Raw genomic sequence first — 14656 nt, forward strand, 5'->3', positions numbered from 1 at the left:
TGGGACCTCTTCGGCTGAGTGACTGATCTATCTATCTCCAACCGTCTATTTCTTTTCCATGGCGCCGCCGCCGCGCGCGCGCGCCCCCTCCCCCCCATCCCCTTGTCTTCTGGCCTTTGCCCATTCGCCCATCACAACCCAAGCGCACCTTGTCCGTATATAAAAAAGAAAAAAAAAAACCAACCCCCCTACCCCGCTTGCCATTCGAATTCCCTCGTTCATCCAATACCATCCACCCCCCCCCCCTGCAACAATTCCCCCGCCACATCTAATAGAACGCCGCTGAAGCCTCTTCCCGTAAGAAAATAAATCTGCCAGCTCTCCTCTTGGCTAGATAAAGACCTGTCAGTGTTACTTTGCAATCCTTGGGCAGTTTGATTAATGGTGAAAAGCTCAAGCAAGATCGACTACTGTTTTTTTTTTTTTTTTTTGTTACAAGGGCTGTCAGCGTAGCTGGGCCATCAACCAAACGCAACAATATAGAAAAGGTTGGCGATGGAGGAGAGAGAGGGTGGGGGGGGGGGTTGTTGGAGAAGGAGAGCAAGACACAGAGGCGAAGGAGGATGGGGGCCCCGCGAGTGTCCAAATCATATTAGCCTTATGACTAAATATAAATGACTTCGGGGGCTATCAGCCTTCTGTCATGGGGGTTGGCGGGCGAAAGGGGGGTGGAGGTGGGGGGGGGGGGAGGAGGAACTGGCACATCGTAATAACAAAACCCAAATAATAAATCATTGTTGAAGGGACAAGCCTGATAATATTTTTTTGCCGCCGCGGTCTTCTGCCACGCTTTTTCAGAAAGGGTGCCGCGTTTTGGGAAGGAGGGGGGGGGGGGGTGGTTGGCTTTTGATTCAGTTGGAGCAAGTTATTAATCTGTCAGTCACCCCTTTTCACCCGTCTCTTGCTCATAACAATCCCCCCCCCCTTCCTTTTCCGTCAGGGTGAACATGGCGCCGCAATATAGGAGGGCATTATTGGTAATGGTTGTATTAGGATATTGTCAGGGGATAAAATAATCCGCCATTTATACTTTATAGCTTTGGACTCCACTGGATACATAGGGATAGATGGAATAGTGAAAGGTCCAGAAACGCACACGCGTTCCCAAAAACACGTCAAAACATGCATTGTTCCTGCGCTGCCATTACTTCTTAATTGCGCCCCATACGCATATTAGGATATTGTCAGGGGGTAAAATAATCCGCCATTTATACTTTATAGCTTCGGACTCCACTGGATACATAGGAATAGATGGAATAGTGAAAGGTCCAGGAACGCACGCGCGTTCCCGAAAACGCGCCAAAACCTGCGTTGCTCCTGTGGTACCATTACTTTCTAATTGCGTCCCATACGCCTATTAGGATATTGTCAGGGGGTAAAATAATCCGCCATTTAAACTTTATAGCTTCGAACTCCACTGGATACATAGGAATAGATGGAATAGTTAAAAGTCCAGGAACGCACGCGCGTTTCCAAAAACGCGCCAAAACCTGCATTGCTCCTGCGGTGCCATTACTTCTTAATTGTGCCCCATACTCATATTAGGATATTGTCAGGGGGTAAAATAATCCGCCATTTAAACTTTATAGCTTTGGACTCCACTGGATACATAGGAATAGATGGAATAGGTGAAGGTCCAGGAACGCACGCGCATTACTGAAAACACGCCAAAACCTGCATTGTTCCTGCGGTGCCATTACTTCTTAATTGTGCCCCATACTCATATTAGGATATTGTCAGGGGGTAAAATAATCCGCCATTTAAACTTTATAGCTTTGGACTCCACTGGATACATAGGAATAGATGGAATAGGTGAAGGTCCAGGAACGCACGCGCATTACCGAAAACACGCCAAAACCTGCATTGCTCCTGCGGTGCCATTACTTCTTAATTGCGCCCCATACGCCTATTAGGATATTGTCAGGGGGTAAAATAATCCGCCATTTATACTTTATAGCTTCGGACTCCACTGGATACATAGGAATAGATGGAATAGGTAAAGGTCCAGAAACGCACGCGTGTTCCCGAAAACGCTGTGCATTTGTGTGCGCCCTTGGCATGCAGGGCAGCCCATTAATTTCAGTTGACGGATCTACTCGCAATAAACGCCGGGAAAGAAGTCCCTAATCCTTTTTTTTTTTTAAATCATGCAGCACTGAGCTGCAATCTTAAGCATGGAAACACGCGCAGGTGCCAATGCGTGGCCCCCCAACTCCTGTTTAGTTTAGAATATAGCAAATACCGTGCAGCGGTCAGGAATGTGGAATGCTCCAAACAGATTGCAGATTTCAGTGGTCAGGAGTTAGTGCCCCTTGAAATTTTGCTGATCAGTGGTGAGTGCCCCCTTAAATGTTGGTGATCAGTGGTGAGTGCCCCCTAAATATTGCCGATCAGTCTTGAGAGCCCCTTTATATGTTGGTGATCAGTGGTGAGTGCCCCCCTAAATGTTGGCAATCAGTGACAAGTGCCCCCTTAAATATTGATGATCAGTGGTGAGTGCCCACTTAAATGTTGATGATCAGTGGTGAGTGCCCCCTTAAAAGTTGATGATCAGTGGTGAGTGCCCCCTTAAATGTTGATGATCAGTGGTGAGTGCCCCCTTAAATGTTGGTGATCAGTGATGAGTGCTCCCTTAAATGTTGGTGATCAGTGATGAGTTCCCCCTTAATTGTTGGTGGTCAGTGGTGAGTGCCCCCTTAATGGTTGGGGATCAGTGGTGAGTGCCCCCTTAAATGTTGGTGATCAGTGGTGAGTGCCCCCTAAATATTGCCGATCAGTCTTGAGAGCCCCTTTATATGTTGGTGATCAGTGGTGAGTGCCCCCTTAAATGTTGGCGATTAGTGGTGAGTGCCTCCTTAAATGTTGGTGATCAGAGGTGAGTGCCCCCTTAATTGTTGGGGATCGGTGGTGAGTGCCACCTTAAATGTTGATGATCAGTGGTGAGTGCCCCCTTAAATGTTGGTGATCAGTGATGAGTGCCCCCTTAATTGTTGGTGATCAGTGGTGAGTGCCCCCTTAAATGTTGGTGATCAGTGGTAAGTGCCCCCTTAAATGTTGGTGATCAGTAGTGAGTGCCCCCTTAAATGTTGGTGATCAGCGATGAGTGCCCCCTTAAATGTTGGTGATCAGCGATGAGTGCCCCCTTAAATGTTGGTGATCAGTAGTGAGTGCCCCCTTAAATGTTGGTGATCAGCGATGAGTGCCCCCTTAAATGTTGGTGATCAGCGATGAGTGCCCCCTTAAATGTTGGTGATCAGTGGTAAGTGCCCCCTTAATTGTTGGGGATCAGTGATGAGTGCCCCCTTAATTGTTGGGGATCAGTGATGAGTGCCCCCTTAATTGTTGGGGATCAGTGGTGAGTCTGTTGTTTTTCAAAAGCACAAGCTCTCCAGCAGAATGTATCAGTTACAGGGATGAGACAAACCATTTAGTACTGACAGGGGTGTTTATAATGATCAGCTTTTATGTCTCTATCCTAAAAATTACAAAACTGTTTGCTGTAACTGCTTAGAAAGCGTGAGCTGAAGTTTGGCTTCAGTTGTTAGTGTATTTAAATCTGCTAGTACATCTAACACACCCCTCCCCCCAGACTGACCATGCTACTGTCTTCTGTACCTCCTGTGCTCCTTCATCCAGAGTGGGGGGTACTCTATACAGGCTATGTGTTACTGGCCAGATCACCAGGTGAAAACAGAGGGGGGGGGGGCCTATAAAAAGAAAAAGAATGCAGCCTCCGCATCGAATGATTGGTAAGCTGCAATAGATGACTTTTTTGGTTTTGGGTTTAAAACCGCTTTAAGTCGCCCTCATGCTGCCTGATCACCTGTGTTGGCTGTTCAGAGGAAATTTCCAGCCCCTGGACCCGGCGCCCTCCATCCATCATCCTCGGCTGAGCCAGGCTGTCCTGCAGGAAAACCTGCGACAGCAGTAAATATGATTTAGGGTCGTCGGGGAGGAGGGAGGTTGTCACCAGCCGAGTATTAATGCCAGGCTGTAAATATATTCTGTAATAGAAAACTTCAGCAGAAACTGTGGAGGTCACAGAGGGCCGGCTGACTGATACTGTATATTCTCTGCTTTATGGGGGATCTCAATCCAGCTCCGGCCGCCCTTGTCCTGACAGCGGAGGATGGATGAGGTGGAGGTGGCTGGAAGCCTCGCAGATGCCTTTACCGAAAAGACATCCTCTACTTTCCATTATTACAAGAGTTTTCCTTATTTTGCTACACAGTTTTATTTTCTTCGTGGCATTTTATATACAGATTTCGAAGTGCTCCCTCTAGTGGCCATCTGTAGGCCAGGCAGTGCAGTCAGTATCCTTGAAGAGCAAGAGCTGCAAGAAAATTGCTTACACCGCAACTCCACTTTCATTGAGAGAAAAAAAAAAACATTGCCCTCTGGGAGATCTCTGTACATTGCAGGGATTATAACAAACTATGTTGCAGATTCCTACCTTTTGTTATTCAGAAGAAATCATTTTTTATTTGTTTGTGTCCATGTGTAGAGCAGTGGTGTCACTGGGGGGGGGGGGGGGGGTAGGGGGGGCATGGCCCTCCAACATTATGCTGTGCTCCCCCAACAGAATCCTACTTCCTGCTCTGGGATGGCGGGTCGGTAAACCCAGATTGGGGGTTCCCAACCCGCCAGCCCAAGCATTATTGTGAAGAACTGAGCCGGCACTAAAAGAAGCAGAGCCGATGGTTCCTGTATAGTTCCGGCTCCTGTCACAGGCCGAGTGATACCAAATGTACTCCATCTGTGACAGGAGCCATGCGAGAAGTATCGGCTCTGCTCTCTACTGCAGCCTCATGCTTCCTCTAGTGCCGCACTTTGTTGGTATGTCTCAGAGGAGCCAGAAGTACTCACCAGCAGTACCAGCCAGCAATACCAGCCAGTAGTACCCACCAGCAATACCAGCCAGCAGCAGTACCAGCCAGCAATACCAGCCAGTAGTACCCACCAGCAGTACCAGCCAGCAATACCAGCCAGCAGTACCAGCCAGTAGTACCCACCAACAGTACCAGCCAGCAGTACCAGCTAGTAGTACCCACCAGCAGTACCAGTCAGCAGTACCCACCAGCAGTACCAGCTAGTAGTACCCACCAGTAGTACCAGTCAGCAGCACCTGCCAGCAGCACCTGCCAGCAGTACCAGCCAGTAGTACCCACCAGCAGTACCATCCAGTAGTACCCACCAGCAGTACCATCCAGCAGTACCAGCTAGTAGTACCCACCAGCAGTACCAGTCAGCAGTACCCACCAGTAGTACCAGTCAGCAGCACCTGCCAGCAGTACCAGCCATTAGTACCCACCAGCAGTACCAGCTAGTAGTACCCACCAGCAGTACCCACCAGCAGTACCAGTCAGCAGTACCCACCAGCAGTACCAGCTAGTAGTACCCACCAGTAGTACCAGTCAGCAGTACCCACCAGCAGTACTAGCCAGTAGAACCCACCAGCAGTACCAGCCCTGGAGGACAGCCACCTGCAGCCACCAGCTATACCCGCCTGGGGGACAGCAGCAGCCAGCGATATCTGCAGGAATTCTGAGGAAGAAGCGAAGATTGAGGTCAGTTGAGGTGCAGATAAACCACAGTGCATCTGTGTGAAAGCAGCCTTAGGCCCCATTCACACAATTGGTCCAATCGGCTCCACCTGTCTGTTTTTCAGGTGGACCCAATCGGACCCTCCATTCACCTCTATAGAGCGGCAGATCTAAACAGACTTGTGAACGTTTACACCCACCTATCTCCAATCCGATCCACTTAAAAAAACAGAAGGGGATCTGTCCCCTTCTGTCTGGGTGGATCGGTTAAGAGGGCCCATAGAGAAGAGCGGGCTGTGTCCATGTCTGCTCTGCATATGCTGAGTGGACACGGACCTGTCATCTGCCCACTCTGCTCATCGTGGCCAGTTACCAATTTGATAAAGTGGCCCTCACTCCTCAAAAGATTGGGCACCCCTGCTGTTGGGGCATGAGTCCTAGATGGAGGGGTGTGCTGTAGCAGCCTTCCCCCTTGGTTTCGTTGCAGTGTGTGGTGGAGGGAAGGAGTCCCGGATGGAGAGGTGCGATGTTCTGTAGCGCATCAGGAGACCCGCGTGGAAATCATAGAGATCTCCCAGGAAGTTGCTAAAAGTATTAAGACCGCCGCCACTATCATGGCTGGCCTTAACACTTTCATTACTGTAGTTAGCTGGTCTCAATATTCCTCCCTACCTCCTCCGCCCTGAAAGCATGGCACCAGTACTGGGCTTTATTACTGCGTAAACTGGCACCAATACTAGGGGTTATTACTGCGTAAACTGGCAGCAATACTAGGACCTATTACTGCGTAAACTGGCATCAATACTAGGGGCTATTACTGCGTAAACTGGCATCAATACTAGGGGCTATTACTGCGTACACATATTGGACTAGGTGGGACTTTATATGAGACCAAGCTGGTGTTGCCCGGCGTCTCCATCCCTATAACAAAACACAAAATGAGGTTGAAGGATTGTAAGGGGTGCATGAAAGTCAGCCAGCCCCCAGTCTGATGTACTCACCCTCCAGTCTGTCACCAACCAAATATAACCTGTCTCTTGGTACAAAGAACAGGGGTTTAGTTGACACACATTTGCAAACGCATGTGAAAGCTGCAGAGCCACTTCACAGCACCCTGTTATATCTGCAGTCCTACACTCTTAATTTAGTGTCATCACAATGGAGGCACATGGCCGCTAATGAGTGGATGGGGGAACAGGTGAGAGGGAGACAGCCCAACCTCCCCCAACCCACCCTCATCCACGACTGGCTGTTGTCTCAAAAGCTCAAATAATTAGGTTTATAACCATGGTGCAAACTGGAAAAGACCAGCTGAAAAGCATTACACCTCCATCCCCTTGGTGGATGCAGTATATAGATAGGAAGGGATTTTATGTATGGGGCATGGCCTGTAAAGCTCACTGCCTTTGAAATCCCTAATTTCCTTTTGGGACTTTATATGAGACAAGCAGAGTACATCAGACTGGGGGCTGGCTGACTTTCATGCACCCCTTACAATCCTTCAACCTCATTTTGTGTTTTATTACTGCGTACACTGGCACCAATACTAGGGGTTATTACAGCGTAAACTGGCACCAATACTAGGGGCTATTACTGCATAAACTGGCACCAATGCTAGGGGCTATTACTATATAAACTGGCACCAATACTAGGGACTATTACTGCATAAACTGGCAGCAATACTAGGGGTTATTACTGCATAAACTGGCACCAATACTACGGGCTATTACTGCATAAACTGGCACCAATACTAGGGACTATTACTGCATAAACTGGCAGCAATACTAGGGGTTATTACTGCGTAAACTGGCACCAATACTAGGGGCTATTACTACATAAACTGGCAGCAATACTAGGGGCTATTACTGCGTAAACTGGCACCAATACTAGGGGTTATTACTGAGTAAACTGTTTGCTGAAATTGCTTTAAACTATAAAGAAAAACTATTAAGAATTTTCCTCTTTCTGAGGTCTGAAGCAATAACTGAGGAAGAAAGGAAAACTCTTGAGAGCTTGTCTTTTAATTGTTCGACTAGCACAATAAAAAGATATCGTTGCATCCTGCATTACTCTTGTATTTTGTAACCTTATTTATCTATATATATATATATATATACTTATTTCGTTTTTTTAGTTATATGAGATAGTGGAGAAAATTATGAGTGCCCCCCTAGTTTTGACTGTGGTATCTTATGTCCCCCCCCCTCATATATTGTTCCTAGAGTCGCTACTGGTATAGAGTGAGTATGGGAGTGGTTTTATAATTATCAATCAGCTGCTGCACCTGCAGGGTTCTAATTAGGAAAGTGACAGGATCTGTATCCCTTTAGATGTGATTTCCTATTGGGAGTATCTCACCAAAAATGACATTTTTGTTGCAGGGGATGCCAGAAATCTGACTTGTATCTTAGTGCAGACTTTGGGGAAATTCAGTGAGCCAATCACACAAGCGGGAAATGATGTCTCTGGGGGGAGTTCTGTACACCATCTACAGAACACCTCCAGGCAGCCATATTGCATTCTACAGAGAATTACAGAGCTGGAGATTGAAAAGGAAAGGTAATTTTCAATAACATTCAATTACAGTATGACTTGCGTCGCAATTGTATATGCTATATTATTAAAGAAGAAAGGGAATGACCCCCTAAGAAGGGTGGGACTTTAAGGGTAACTAATAAGGATCTTTTGAAAAAGATAGAATTAATTAAAATAAAATACAATTTATTGAAACAAGTGTGATTGTGAAGGATCAATCAAACAATAATAATACATTCAAGATACAATACAATACAATTGCAGATGCATGACAGAATCCAACGCGTTTCGAAATTTGTATAGTACCAAAATCTTCCTCAGGGAATCTGCATGTCTTCCTGGAAAGCATAATCATATGCCACAGGTAAATCCAAGAGAACAAAGCAAAATACAAAAACATACATTTTGTGTGTCACATCAATCATATCAAAGTTTTTGCATATGCGACAACATATTATTTCATCTTGTGAGGTAATATACCAGAATAACATTTCCAAAAAAAAAAAAAGAAAAGGGGGGGGAGGGGGGGGAAATAATAAACGACAAAATATCACCTGGTAGGTGTTCACATACCGGCAGGATAGGTAATCAGATAGATGCAATACAAAATTTTCTATATTTTAGATAAAGTAGAATACCAACATCAACACTGAACCACTCTGGGACAAAAGTGCATCCCCAAGTGGATATTGCATCTGCTGAAGTGGCACCGGATTTGGCTGTCATTTATATTTATACGGAGGTAAGGCAACTAAATAGAAATTACTTACTATTTAGTGGGCACACGCCCCCACCCCCTGAACACACCTCTATAAGCATTGTCTCTTTTATATATGTATTTCAGGCAAACGATATTTATCTGAAAATCTTGGAATATAATATACCATATATATTCCTACATATATATATATACTTCTCTGGCCACATCCCAACGTACTATCTATCTAAGATATTTGAGGCATCTTGGATGTCCCATTACAACACGGAGGTAAGACACCCCAAACAATAATAACTACAATACATCCAATTGTGGATAATTTATGTTCTGAGCCTTCCGCTCTTTAGTACTTCCTCTTCCTGTGTTTCTCCATCTGCTTTCAGGGGTCACCATAAATTAAGCTCCAATAGGCACCTCTAGTTGAGGATCACCAACGGGAAGGTGACTGGAATCTTTTCCGTCACTTGAAAGCTTCTTTTCCTCCTCACTTCTACATATCACTCATCCCCCTCTTGGATCATCATAACAGGTGAAGTGATCCGTAATCATAGATATAAGGAAATTTATCCTTGGAGTAAATCTTCTTGACATTGCACTGTTATTTACAGGTAATAGAGGACATACAAATAATACAAATACCTGATTCTAGCTCCCACCCTGCGGGACCCCTATATATCCCTCCTTGGATAGTATGAGTGGCTCCGGATACCTGCCGGTATGTGAACACCTACCAGGTGATATTTTGTCGTTTATTATTTCCCCCCCCCCCCCCTTTTTTTTTTTTTTTTTTTTTGGAAATGTTATTCTGGTATATTACCTCACAAGATGAAATAATATGTTGTCGCATATGCAAAAACTTTGATATGATTGATGTGACACACAAAATGTATGTTTTTGTATTTTGCTTTGTTCTCTTGGATTTACCTGTGGCATATGATTATGCTTTCCAGGAAGACATGCAGATTCCCTGAGGAAGATTTTGGTACTATACAAATTTCGAAACGCGTTGGATTCTGTCATGCATCTGCAATTGTATTGTATTGTATCTTGAATGTATTATTATTGTTTGATTGATCCTTCACAATCACACTTGTTTCAATAAATTGTATTTTATTTTAATTAATTCTATCTTTTTCAAAAGATCCTTATTAGTTACCCTTAAAGTCCCACCCTTCTTAGGGGGTCATTCCCTTTCTTCTTTATTAACTTATCAAGGGATTATGGTAACACAATATCTGAGAATCACCTACATACCTGTTTTATGCTATATTATTTTCTCTTATAATTTGCTAATTTTTTCCCCAGAAACGTGGAGTTACCCTTTAAAGCTGAAGTTTAATCTGCTTGTATTTTGGCTTCTGTGCCCCCCCCCCTCCCCCTCAACCAATCCTCATCAATATCAGTACTTCTCTGCATTCACACCTGTTTTTCTGGCATTTTTTTTTTTTTTTGCACAACTTGCAGTTTTTTTATACAGAGTTTTTGAGTGTTGACATTTTTTTTAATTAGCCAATAGAGAAAACTATTATCTGTTGTATCATTTGTTGCTAGATAATTTGGCTTTTCCATTAGCTTTTATTTTTTTTTTTTACTATTAATTTATTTAATTTATTATTAATATTTATTTATTTATTTTGTTAGGGTAAGGGGTTAGTGCTAGGGTTAGGAGTAGGAGCTGGGGTTAGGAGTAGGAGCTGGGGTTAGGAGTAGGGGTTAGGGTTATTTTTTTTTGTTGTTGTTTTTTAGGGTTAGGGTGTTATTAATACTACTACTACTACGTCTACTAAAATTAATAATAATATTAACAATAAAAAATAAATGTAAAATAAAAACACAAATAAAAATAATCATAAATAATAAATAAATTCAATAAATGAATACTAAGTAATATTAAATAAACTATTAAACCCTAACCCTTAAAAAAAAATAATAATAATAATAAATAACTGAACACCCTAACCCTAATGCAAAATAAATAATTATTTGTTTATTCGGGTTTGGGTGTTTATGTATTATTAATAATACTTTTTTTAAGATTCGGGGTTATTATTTAGTTATGTATTTTTACATATTATTAATTTATTTTATTTATGTTGATTTTTAGTTAAAAAAATCAAATTTAAAAGATTCAGTACATTTTAATTGAAAGAACAAACTTCAGTACAACAAATTAAAGACATTTTAAATAAACTTGAGACATCAAAACCCCTTACATCAGAGTATCCCCTTAAATCAGAACCCCCTACTTTAGAACTCCCTTATATCAGAGTCTCCCCCTAACATCGGAGTCAATGTTACATCAGAGCTCCCCCCCCCCTTACTTTAGAGTCCACTTACATCAGAGCCCCCCCCCCCCTTACATCAGAATCCCCTTAAATCAGAGTATCCCCTTAAACCAGAACCCCCTACTTTAGAGCTCCCTTACATCAGAGCCCCCCCTTACATCAGAGTCCATGTTACATCAGAGCCCCCCCCCCCTTACATCAGAGTCCCCCCTTACATCCGACCCTGTTACAACAGAGGGCTGGATAAAATCTTGCAGTGGGCCATAGTTTTGAGACTCATGCTCTAATCCAGGGGTCTCCAAACAGTCCAGGGGCCAGATGCAGCCCTTTCCTTAAACAAACAAATAAACACCTGTCCCCTGCGCTCTGAGTGGTGCAATCTTCTATCCAGCTTGGCTACAGACTTGCAGATGTTGAGAACTATTGACACGGCAACCTTGTAATGCTTCAGCCTTGCAGCCCCTCATAAGACCAGGGTGGTCCGGGAACTCTAAAAACGACAGACAAACACAAGGGCGCACTGGCCTAGTGCATTATCCTTTAAGCAGGTTTATAAAAAGTAATAGAATAAAAATACTCACAAATAAGTTCTTGATAAAAAGCAAATCAAACAAAGTGTAAAAATCCTCAGCATCGAGATCGGGATTGGATCGTCCTCCGAAGTTGTATAGGCTTACGCGTTTCGAGGCAGCGTCTCTTCTTCAGAGCCTCTGAAGAAGAGGCGCAGCCCTTTCCTTGCCTTTATCCAGCCCTTGGGGTGCTATTCCTCCCACAGATACAAGACACTATTCTGACATCTGACACCAACAATGGAGCACTATTCCTTCCACTCATACCAATGATGGGGCGCTATTCCTTCCTACTGACACCAATGATGAGACACTATTCCTCCCACTGACACCAATAATGGGGCACTATTCCTCCCACTGACACCAATAATGGGGCACTATTCATCCCACTCATACCAATGATGGGACACTATTCATCCCACTCATACCAATGATAGGACACTATTCCTCCCACTCATACCAATGATGGGGCACTATTCCTTCCTACTGACACCAATGATGGGGCACTATTCCTTCCTACTGACACCAATGATGGGGCACTATTCCTCCCACTGACACCAATAATGGGGCACTATTCCTCCCACTCATACCAATGATGGGACACTATTCCTCCCACTCATACCAATAATGGGGCACTATTCCTCCCACTGACGCCAATGATGGGGCACTATTCCTCCCACTGACACCAATGATGGGGCACTATTCCTCCCACTGACACCAATAATGGGGCACTATTCCTTCCACTGACACCAATGATGAGGCACTATTCCTCCCACTGACACCAATGATGGGGCACTATTCCTTCCACTGACACCAATGATGGGATACTATTCCTCCCACTGACGCCAATAATGGGGCACTGTTCATCCTACTGATACCAAATGTGGTGACGTACTCCACGTTTATTACCACTGATGAGTAGGTCAGTGGGAGGAATAGTTCCTCATATAAGTGGAAGAAATAGTAAGCCAAGGGCTGGATAGACAAGCAAAGGGCTACATCTGGCCCTTGGGCCACAGTTTGGAGACCAATCTATAGAAAGGCCCCCACCACCCCCAGGCACAGGACATTTCTTCTGGTCAGTAAATCAGGAGCAGTTCAATATGGAAGTTGTCCATTAATTCCTCTCCACCATCAGCTACAGTATATAGAGAAACTATTATAGGATTCTGTTGGAGTAAATATTTGTATTTTCCATTGCAGTAGCACTGAGGTTTCCAAAAATCACACCTTGGAAATCTTCATGACATTCAATTCCAAAGGTGCTTTTTTTTTTTTTTTGGTATTATATAGCCACAAACTTTGCAGCACTCCTGAGGCATCAGTGCCCTCTAGTGGTCAGTTATAATATTACATGCATGCCTACTACCCAACAACTTTCAATTGTACTCTACTCATTTATATTGCGAGAACTGTTTCCCATGGCACTTAAAGGGTAACTCCACTTTTGTTGAGAAAAAAACATTCCCCTCTGGGTGATCTCTATACATTGCAGGGATTTTACCAAACTTTGTTGCAGATTCCTACCTTTTGGTATTCTGAAGAAATCATTGTTTGTTCCTCTGTGCTAAGTGAGTCTATTGGGAGTGGTTTCATAATTATCAATCAGCTGTGCAGCTGCAGAGCTCTAATGAGGAAATCTGCTGGGCCTGCATCCCTTTAGACGTATTGCTATTGGGAGTATATCACCAAAAATGAGATTTTTGTTGCAGGGGATGCCAGAAATCTGACTTGTATCGTAGGCAGACTTCTGGGAAAATTGATGAAAATAAAAATTAATACAGCGCTAGCGCTGTATTAATTTTTATTTTCATCTATTTTTCTAAGATTTACTTAGATGCACAGCAGCTGCACCAATTTAATAATTTATCATTCTAACACAGTTATTTAGCACCAAGCACCGCGGGTTTTAATTTCATTTATCTCACATTCTGGGAAAATTGGTGAGCCAATCACACAAGCAGGAAATGATGTTTCTGGGGGTGTGGTCAGTATACATTCTGTGTACAGGACACCTCCAGGCAGCCATATTGCATTGCATTTTCAGAAAATTACAATGGCTGCAGATTGAAAAGGAAAGGTCATTTTTAATAACATTCAATTACAATATGATTTGTGTCACAATTGTATACACTATATTATTTGTTCGCTATTTATTCCTACGAAAGTGGAGTTGCCCTTTAAAGTAGAATTTTAGGGCAGAATTGAAACTGGATGAACTAGGGGGAATTTTAATGCAGAACAGACATGCTTTGTCTCTACTGCAATAAATTTACTTAGCTGCCTGTCGGCACGTGTACAATGGGCCACAAACCTCACTGTACAATTTCGGCAATGCTGGATTTGGCTGAAGGAAAGTGTCCAACGATCAAGACCTGGAAGCTGGACACCCGAAGATGCCAGTGACCCACGGAGGATTAGTGTGCCACTTGGGCTCGTTGAATGATTTGGGGAGTAATATAGGTGGTTCTGAATCTACTGCTGCGGGAGTAGAGCTCGTCCCAGCTCCTGTGGTCACTGAAGAAAGGTAGAAGGCACATCCATGGGGTGGTGTGATGGTGGAAGACACAACCTCAGCCTGGGTTCCTGCCAGGCCACCCCCACCAACATGTTTCGCTCAGCCCCCTGGAGCTTAGTCATGGGGATCATGACTAAGCTCCTGGGGGGGGGGGGGGGGTGGAGCGAAACACATTTTGGGTGTGGCCTGGCAAGAGCCAAGGCTGAGGTCGTCTCTTCCACCATCACACCACCCCATGGATGTGCAGCACCAGGGATCCCTCCTTCCTTTTAGGGAAGATGCCAGTGGTCGGGCAGGGAGCTTGGGTGGCGCTGCATCGCTGGAGCCAAGGTGAGTAAAGTTCTCCGCTTTAACCAATGTAGGGGCCCTATCAAGATCTCTAGTCTACATATAGTGGGTAGATAGCTCTGATTGTTGTGGTTTTCTGCATTCTTTGGGTTTCCACTGAGCCTAGGACCTTTTTGCTTTTGCAAGTTGATGAGGAGTGT

This window comes from Pelophylax lessonae (assembly GCF_965119305.1).
Source record: "Pelophylax lessonae genome assembly, chromosome: 8".
NCBI lineage: Eukaryota > Metazoa > Chordata > Amphibia > Anura > Ranidae > Pelophylax > Pelophylax lessonae.